At 44.8% G+C, this 9,140-nt stretch overlaps 1 long non-coding RNA gene across 1 annotated transcript; it reads left to right on the top strand.

Annotated features, from left to right (window-relative positions):
- The first annotated feature begins 1,280 nt into the window (after window positions 1–1,280).
- LOC142365668 (uncharacterized) lies at window positions 1,281–7,863 on the top strand. Its single transcript, XR_012766538.1, has 4 exons — window positions 1,281–1,443; window positions 5,963–6,035; window positions 6,932–7,063; window positions 7,706–7,863. It is a non-coding gene; the product is annotated as an uncharacterized LOC142365668 (long non-coding RNA).
- Window positions 7,864–9,140: the final 1,277 nt, after the last annotated feature.

Below are 9,140 nucleotides of genomic sequence, written 5' to 3'. Positions count from 1 at the left end.
ATGCACCGCAACTATTAGGTAATGCTACTTCTACTAAAATCCCTTTTAACCCCTTCCTTCAGTCCCCCCTTTTCAAAAAAGTTAGTAAATCCTTTTACTACTCTTATTTCTATTATAGTACATCATTATTCAGCATCTTCTCAAAATACTTATTGGACTCCAGCTTTCGTCGTAATTGGTTCCTTTTCCATTCACTATAAGAATTTCCCGTACTCTTGCAACACCAAAGGCTACACCTCTCGGGCTTTAGCCGTCCTGGTCGGGAATGCTTCCGGCCAACCTGAAAAGGTATCGGTTAATACCAATAGATATCGGTACCCCCCTTTACTTGGGAGTTCCATGAAATCAATCTGCCATTGCTGCCCAGGCCCATTACTTTTTCCAATCTGACCCATTTCTGGTTTAGGATTATTTTTCAGATTAGTCTGGAGGCAAAGATCGCATTGCTGAGTCACCTGTCACACCGTGGTGTATAAATTCCTGGCCACAATCTCTCTAATTACATGTTTATACAGAGCCTCTGTCCCCCAATGCCTTTTCCTATGTTCTTCCCTTACCAGATGCCATATCAGACAGAAGGGAATGATTAGATTTCCCTGTGGGGTTTGAGCCCACCCCTCCTCATTATATGACCCTTCTAAATCTGTGATAAGTTTCTGATCTTCCTCAGTATATTCTGGCTTACCTTCTAGGGGGATTCGTCCATCAGGGATAAAAGCCCCTTTAGTTTTTACCTCTGTTTTGGCCACCTGTTTTGCCTCTCTGTCCACCGGCTCGTTTCCTTTTTCCAATTCTGAGCTCCCTTTCTGGTGCACCTTAATATGCATGATTGCCACTTCCTCGGGGAGTTGAACTGCCTCCAGTAGTTTCAAAATTTCTTCTGCATGTTTGATGATTTTCCCTTGAGAGTTCAATAATCCTCTTTCCTTCCAGATCGCTCCATGCGCATGCACAACTCCGAAAGCATACTTCGAGTCTGTGTATATGTTCACAACTTTGCCTTGGGCCAATTCCAAGGCACGGGTTAAAGCAATTATCTCTGCCTTTTGCGCAGAGGTGTTTATGGGCAAAGGTCTTGACTCTATGATTTCTTGACTGGTGGTAATAGCGTACCCCGCGTGTCTCTTACCACTCAGAACATAGCTGCTTCCATCTGTAAACCAGTTTTCTCCATTTTCCATAGGGCTGTCTCTCAGATCCAGGCGACTCGCATAGGTTGCTTCAATGGTCTCCAAGCAGTCATGATGCACTGGTTCTCCTGTGTTTCCACTGAGAAAGGAAGCTGGGTTGACAATGTTAGTAACCATAATCTCCACATCATCCTGCTCTACCAGTATGGCCTGATATCTCAGGAATCTTTGTGGAGAAAGCCAGTGTCCTCCTTTTGCCTCCAGTACTGCGGATACTGTGTGGGACACCAAGACAGTCATTTTCCGGCCCAAGGTAAATTTTCGGGCTTCCTGTATATTTAATATTACAGCTGCATCCAGTCCAACCCTTCGCAGTTGCATCCAGTTGCTTGGAGAGATAAGCAACTGCTCGTCGATAAGGACCCAGATCTTGTGCTAGTATCCCCAGAGCAATCCCCTGCTTCTCGTGAGAGAAAAGGAAAAACGGCTTACTCACATCTGGGAGCCCTAAGGCAGGGGCCGACATCAGAGCCTTTTTCAGTAGTTCAAAGGCTTGCATGGTCTCCTTGTTCCAATTAAGGTGACTTTGTCCAGTAGCTGTTAGTGCATATAGTGGTTTAACAAGTAGTCCATAATTATAAATCCACAGCTGGCACCACCCGGTCATTCCCAAGAAAGTCCGTAACTCTTTCACTGTCTGAGGTCTCGGAGTTTGGCGTATTGCCTCCTTACGGGCCTGTCCCAAAGTTCTTTGTCCAGCACTAATCTCATATGTCAAGTAAATCACCTCGTGCTGCATTACCTGGGCCGCCTTCTTAGATACCCGGTACCCTTGGAGCCCCAAGAAATTTAGTAGACTCACCGTCCAAGTGATACAACCGTCTTCAGTTTTGGTGGCAATCAGGATGTCATCCACATACTGTAGTAATTTCCCTTCTTCAGACGGGATTTCCCAGGACTCCAAGTCTTTTGAGGACTGTTCTTAAATCCTCGTGGCAGCACCGTCCAAGTGAGCTGAGTCTTTCGACCACTTTTGGGGTTCTTCCATTCAAATGTGAGTAATTTCTGACTGGCTTCATGGAGAGGGAGGCAAAAGAAGGCATCTTTCAAATCTAAAACAGTAAACCAGGTTAATTTGGGAGCCAATACAGTCAACAAAGTATATGGGTTTGCTGCTACTGGGTAGAGGTCCTCTGTTATTTTGTTTACAGCTCGCAGATTCTGGACCACCCGGTACGATCCGTCAGGTTTATGGACAGGTAGTATAGGGGTGTTAAAATCCGACTCGCACTCTTTCAATAATCCTAATTGTAAAAATCTTTCTACCTCTGGCCGGATTCCTTCCTTATCTTCCTGTTTTAGGGGATATTGCTTAACTCTTACCAGTTGCCAGCCTTCTTTGAGTCTAATTTCAGCGGGTAGAGCATTCTTCGCTCTTCCAGGGACATCAGTGGCCCATACCCCAGGGTATACCTGGTTTAGGATCTCCTCGGGAATTTTTCCTTCTGTGGGAGGACTGGTTAGAAATAGACTCAGTACCTGGATATATTGTCGATCTTTCACCTCCAGAGTAATTTCTCCTTTTTCAAGTGTAATTTTTGCGCCCAATTGTTCCAACAAATCCCTTCCCAGAAGTGCCTTTGGGGAATTGGGCATATACAAGTATTTGTGGATGCCCCATTGTTTTCCTAATTTATACTTCAAAGGTTTACAAAAGTATGCCTTTTCACTTTGGCCAGTTGCCCCTTTTACCATGATATAGTCACTCCCCAGGGGCATCAAGGCTTGATTCATAACCGAGTATGTTGCCCCCGTGTCAACCAAAAATTCTACCTCTTGTTGTTCCTTCCTCTCTATTGCTGAACACTCTCCATGCTTCATCCAGCAGGACTTTCAAGTTCCTACTTTCTGTAGGACGCAACTTCTGGAGTTTGCGCCTAATGTCTCCTGTAGACTGATCCAAAAATAGGGAGACTAGTCGTTGTATTCCTACCTCTGACCCAGGATCCAGCAGTGTGTTACGGCGCATTACATCCCTCAATCAATCCAGGAATTCGGATGGGGACTCGGAAGGACCTTGTTGAACTGCATATAAAGCTGACCAATTTATGGTTCTGGGAATGGCCCTTTCCATTCCTTTAAAATTCCACTCTTGGCATGCCTGCAGTCTCTCCATGTGAGCAGACCTGTTAGCATTCCACTTTGGGTCTTGGAGGGGGAAATCCTAGTCCGGGAATATACAGGGCTGTCTGGAGGAGTGGGGATTTCATCCGAGTTCGCATCCTTTCCTGTGGTTGAGGGGGAGGCTTAAACAAGTCAGTTAGATTAGTACATCTTTGCCCAATGCTACATGACGAACAATACCGCCTCAGTTTACCTCTGAGTTCTTTATTATTTTCTCGCTCAAGTGCGAGTATCATGGGGTCCTGTGGTGGTATCATTCCACAGTCCCTTTGTCACTCTGGATGGTTTTGGAGGGTGAAAAACATATCTGCATATGAGACTTCATCCCATTTTCCTTCTCTCGTCAAAAATTGCAAGAGAGCATTATAGTTTATTGATCCGTTTAATGGCCACTCGGCCCCATTTTCCAATTTATATAGAGGCCACCGTTGATTGCAATATTTGATAAGGGTCCTTTTACTTTCTATGCCTCCGGTCCCAACAATGTCTTTCCAGTGAGTGAGCACACAGCCTAAAGGACTCTTTTTCAAAATTCCTCCCTGATTGTTACCCATTTCACGTCTTATTGCCCCTTTAATTTGTCTTTTGCTATTCTTTTAATAAGTTTCCACACGAATCGTTTCTTACAATTCGTTATAGTTTCTTCCCAATCTTTCTCCCACACGTCCCAAATTTCCAGAATCAATTTTTCCCTTCTGCACACCAGCTTCACTACCTCAATTTCTTGGTGAGTTCTTTCCCAACTATAAAACCATGGGGTCTGGGGAAGGCACTTAGGACACTGCGCTTCTCACCTCCTAGATGCACAGTACCACTTTTTATCACAAGATTTACACTTCAACAGGACCCAAGCTTGGTGCCAATTCTTATATAATTTAGGAGCTAGCCCGCATGCGAAGCAGGGAATTATTCCTGCTTGCCCACCAACCCCAGGACTTATAAGGATTTCTGGAGGTTGTTCCCAATCTAAGGCTACCTTCCACCCTGCAGGAGTCACGTATGCCCCTTTCAAATAAAACATCTCTTCTCCCCTTTGCATCCAATCCCCCCCCTCATTCAAATACTCCCAAGGTTCGAGTCCAAACCACCTAAGGAGTGATTTCCTTTGCTCTGCCACTTTAATAATTAACCAGTTCCCGTTCCCCATCACTTAGGAGAGTGGTTAGGCACTACCGCAGCCCAAGTTGCACGTTACAAGATTTACAAGCTTTATAATTATCCCAAGCGCTTTGTCCGTCTCTGGCCGTGCTCCTCGCGGAGTTACAGAACCACAGATCGGGACTCCCACTCACTTCACAGCAATGCTGCGTCTCAACCACACATACACACGCACAAAGACAAAACTTTTAACATAAAATCCCCGAGCATTCAAATATAACATTATCACTTCAGTTAGCATTCATACAAAAACCACCCAAACACAGTTACAGCTAGCATTCATACAAAAACCACCCGAACGCAATTGCGCGGAGGTCCGCTTACCCTTCTCCTGTTTCTTCTATATCGAACATTAGCAGGTCCGTCCTGGCTCCCGACACTGGGATGCAGCGGTGACCTCGGGTTTGCTTGATCTACCCTCAAAATCACTAGTGGCCGCTCTATTGGTCAGCAAACCCCCCCCTTCCTTACCAGGGCACCCTTTCCCCACGGGGACTATGCTGCACGCCAGACGTCTCAGTGCGATTTACCAGCAGCCCCGGCCACGCATACGACCTACAGGTCCTTCCCTACAAAACATACCGTTTATATCCGCGGCTTCAGGAAGTTGTTGTCTGCTCTCCGGGTGAGTGGCCGGCAGCGGAGGCTCCTCCGAGGAAAGTGCCCGGGGCGAGCCTAGGAGCGTCCGCTCCACAGTTGCTCCCACGGTCGAGTAGAGATCTCCTGGCTGGCTCGCCAAAACTGACGTGTGCCAAGTTTCAGCATCCATGCAGGGACAGGAATGACTCTCACACATTGATGCAATGCACAGTCAGTTCACTTTATTGCTCCACTTGCGTGGTTATATACATTTTCCATATCTGTACACGTGATCATGCTTATTCGGATAGGCTACAGACATAAATCACGCGCTGTTCACGTGCCCCATATTCCCTTATGATTGGTAACTATGCACTAACACCAATAGCAACAGACTGCCTCCACGTCCTTGAACACATCTTGTTTTTGCTGACCCACATCATGTGCACTATCAGAACTTTCTCAATTGCTATTCTTACCTGCCCTTTCCAGCGGTCTGTTCAGTTATGCTAACTGTTTTGCTTAAGCGGCCTAGTCATGCTAACTCTCAAGCTACATCAACCCCAACATCTCCCCCCTTTTCTTTCAATAAAAAGCTAAGCTATCTTATCATTGCTTTAAAAACATTTGCTCAATTTGTGTTAGTTGCATCACAAATATTTTCTTCACAGTTGCCTCTAGTGCCTTTTGTGTTACGCATATTATACATAGAACCAATATAAGCGGATTGAATAGATCTCACTTACGGTATTGATTCTTTTACAACGAATGCACAATAGCATTAAGGTGCAATTCAGATAAACGCTTGGTTACCATTAAAATAATTTTTAACTCCTGATCATGTACTTGGGTCCTTCAGCACATTCATAAGTCCTGTTTACTTCAGCATTTTTCTCTTCTGTTTATTACAGCAATCTGCTTTTATCCCGTTCCTCTACAGTCATGCGGAAAACAGACTCCACAATCTGTAAGACTGTAAAGTAGGTATGTTTATTCGGCGCCGGGCAACACGAGGGGTAGTCCCACCAAAGTCGTGCGCGCCGAGCAGCATCTTGTCTCTTCAATTTATACAATCAAATATTACATATACATTAGATTTCCCAATATGCCTATACATATGCACCTATCCTCGTTTCATATTAAAATCAGTTCCAAGAAATAATTTCCATATTATAATTAGTCCCAAGAAGTAATTTCCATAGACTCCTACCAGCTGCGCTTGCGCAGTGCCTCCTGGTGGTGGTCGTTGGGGGTCCCAAGATGAAGGCCCATCCTCTTCATCACGGTGTCTGCTGATTGACCTTTGTTTCTACGCAAACTCAGTTCTCTTCTGGGTCCCATCCATACAGCAGGGTCGGTCTTGACCGGTTCTCGGCGACTCCCAGCCCCTATCAGGAACTGACCCCTTTGTATGGAGATGCAAGACTCTCTGCTTCAGTTAATTTACACAATGGATAGGAACTATCAGTTCTCTTTAAATGCAACGCAACTATTAGGCAATGCTACTTCTACAAAAATCCCTTTTAACCCCTTCCTTTAGGGAGTACAACATGTTACTGGCATTCCACACCCTCCGACAGGCCACGCAATTATAGAACGTACACACCAAACTTTAAAACATTATTTGCAGAAACAAAAACAGGGGGAATCTGGGGAGACACCAGTAAACAGATTAATGACAGTACAATATGTGACGAACTTTTTACGATTAGCAGGGGAAGATGTTATTCCTCCTATTGTGAAACGTATGCAAGCTATGTCAACAGGAATGTCAACATATAAAGAGCAACTTAAAGTGTTAGTGAAAAACAAGGAAGGAAAATGGGAAGGACCATTCCAATTAGTAACATGGGGAAGAGGCTATGCTTGTGTCATTACAGATAGTGGACCTACGTGGATCCTGGCAAAATGGGTGAAACCAGCGGTTAAAAAGGAAATGTTGTTGAATGGATCATCTTTGGAGCAGTGATCATCACGACAACGGCAGCAGGACCATGGACCATCCAAACAAGGCAAAACTTATGGGTGCCTTTTGCAAATCTAACAGGGCAAGACTCATTGTGTTTGTCATCAGCCACATCCGGAGATCCATTTAGAACATGTCTTATTGGAAAGGCGGTGAATGATTTTAGAGATCTTATGGAGTATGTGAATGTCACTGGCATTTTAAAAACTCAGAGGTAGATAATTGGGGTGAAGCAATGAGAGTATTGGTAGCTATGTTTTCTTCACATGTAGGTGTCGGTAAAGCTTTAGGTAGCATAGATAGGTTGTCATGTTGGGTGGCAAAGTAAGTGAATTTAATGTCAGCGTTAATATCAGAATTAGCAATAGATGTAAATTCAGTGAGGCACACAATGTTTCAGAATAGAGCAGCCATAGATTTCTTGTTGTTAGCTCGGGGACATGGATGTGAGGATTTTGAAGGAATGTGTTGTATGAATTTGTCAGATCATTCGGAGTCCATTCACAAACAATTAAAACAATTAAAGGATTGGGCTAAGCATTTGAAATGCGAAAAGGTCCCAGATTGGTTGAGAGGAGTCTTGTCAGGATGGGGGATTACAGGGTGGTTACAAGAATTAATCCTCAGGGGAGGAATGGTATTATTGATGATTTTGATTGTTGTTATGATATTACCTTGTTTCTTGCAGCGTATTCAGGGAATGATTCAACGACAATATCAACAACTACATGCCTTGGTCATTGAAAACAAAAAAGGGGGAATTGTGGGAACATTCTGTATCAGCGAAGGTCATGATGTCCTTGAGATTTTCTGAACAAGAGAAAAATAAGGACTTTATCAGTTGCAACAGAGGACTTTGGCAGAACGCCCAGAGCAAACTGGTTAAGACAGACCCCATAGTTTGGATGGAAGCCAGGAAACAACTGAGTCTGCGCAAGAACAAAAGGTCAACTAGCGGTGACGAAGAGGAGTCACCTATCTTCATCCCCACGACCCCCAACGACCACCACCAGGAGGCACTGCGCAAGCGCAGTCGGGAGGAGTCTATGGAAATGACCCCTTGGAACTAATTTTAATACGAAGCGGGGATAGGTTATGCATATGTATAGGTGTACTGAGAAATCTAATGCATACGTAATACTTGATTGTATAAGCTGAAGAGACAAGTTGCTGCTCGGCGCGCATGACTTTGATGGGGCTACCCTCCATGCCACCCGGTGCCGAATAAACATACCTACTTTACAATCTTACAGATTGTAGAGTGCGTTTTCCGCATGTCAGGCATCTCAACCTGGCCAAACAGAACAGGGTATTCAATACCATGTGCCGTCATGCTGGATTCTGGCTGGGGGGAGCTGGGCAGCAGGAAGGCAGTCGCGGCTGGGAAGCGCGCGGGGCAGCGGGCAGTGAGAGCGGCTCTGTGTGTTCTGCTGTTTGTGTTGTTACTGTTGTATTGTTATTATCCATATTGTTGCTGTTACTGTTCGCTTTGTTTGCTGTTCTGTTAAACTGCCCTTATCCCGACCCACCAGTTTCTGCCTTTTCATTCCATTCTCCTCCGCACCCCGGCAGGGGGAGGGGCGGTGGAGTGGCCACGTGGCTCTTTTGTTGCCGGCCAAAGCCAAACTATAACATTAAATTTGGCACCCAGAAATGGGATGGGGATAACGGCAGGGCTGAGCAGAGTGTGTTGAAACAACTTTCTTAGATTTTGCTATAGTTAGTTGTACGCATTTATTGTGTTAGTTAAATAGTCGCCAGTAAAAAATGTTGCTGACTTTGATCAAGTGGCTGTGGTATGTAAACACGTACCTGCAGTATGTGTTCACTGCCATGCTGCTCATCATCACTGGGAAAAAGATCAGGATGACAATTCTGCTGCACTGTGTAATATCAACTTATGACATAATAACATCACTGTGCATGAAATTAGGCTTGTATTTGATTGCGTCACTGCGGTCATTTCCATACCTCGGATCCTATGTCTTAGAATTTGTTAGTAATCAAACCCACTCTGTGGGGAAAACTGGAGGGGATACCTTCCCCCACTCTTTCACCCCTCCTCTCTCCTTCAGACTAGTCATGACAGCTTTTGAGAATTTCAAGTACCCGTGAGATGCTCA

The sequence above is a fragment of the Opisthocomus hoazin genome, chromosome W (genome assembly GCF_030867145.1).
Source record: "Opisthocomus hoazin isolate bOpiHoa1 chromosome W, bOpiHoa1.hap1, whole genome shotgun sequence".
Taxonomy (NCBI): domain Eukaryota; kingdom Metazoa; phylum Chordata; class Aves; order Opisthocomiformes; family Opisthocomidae; genus Opisthocomus; species Opisthocomus hoazin.
Note: the sequence above shows the minus strand (reverse complement) of the source record. Positions and strands in the feature narration are given on the sequence as shown.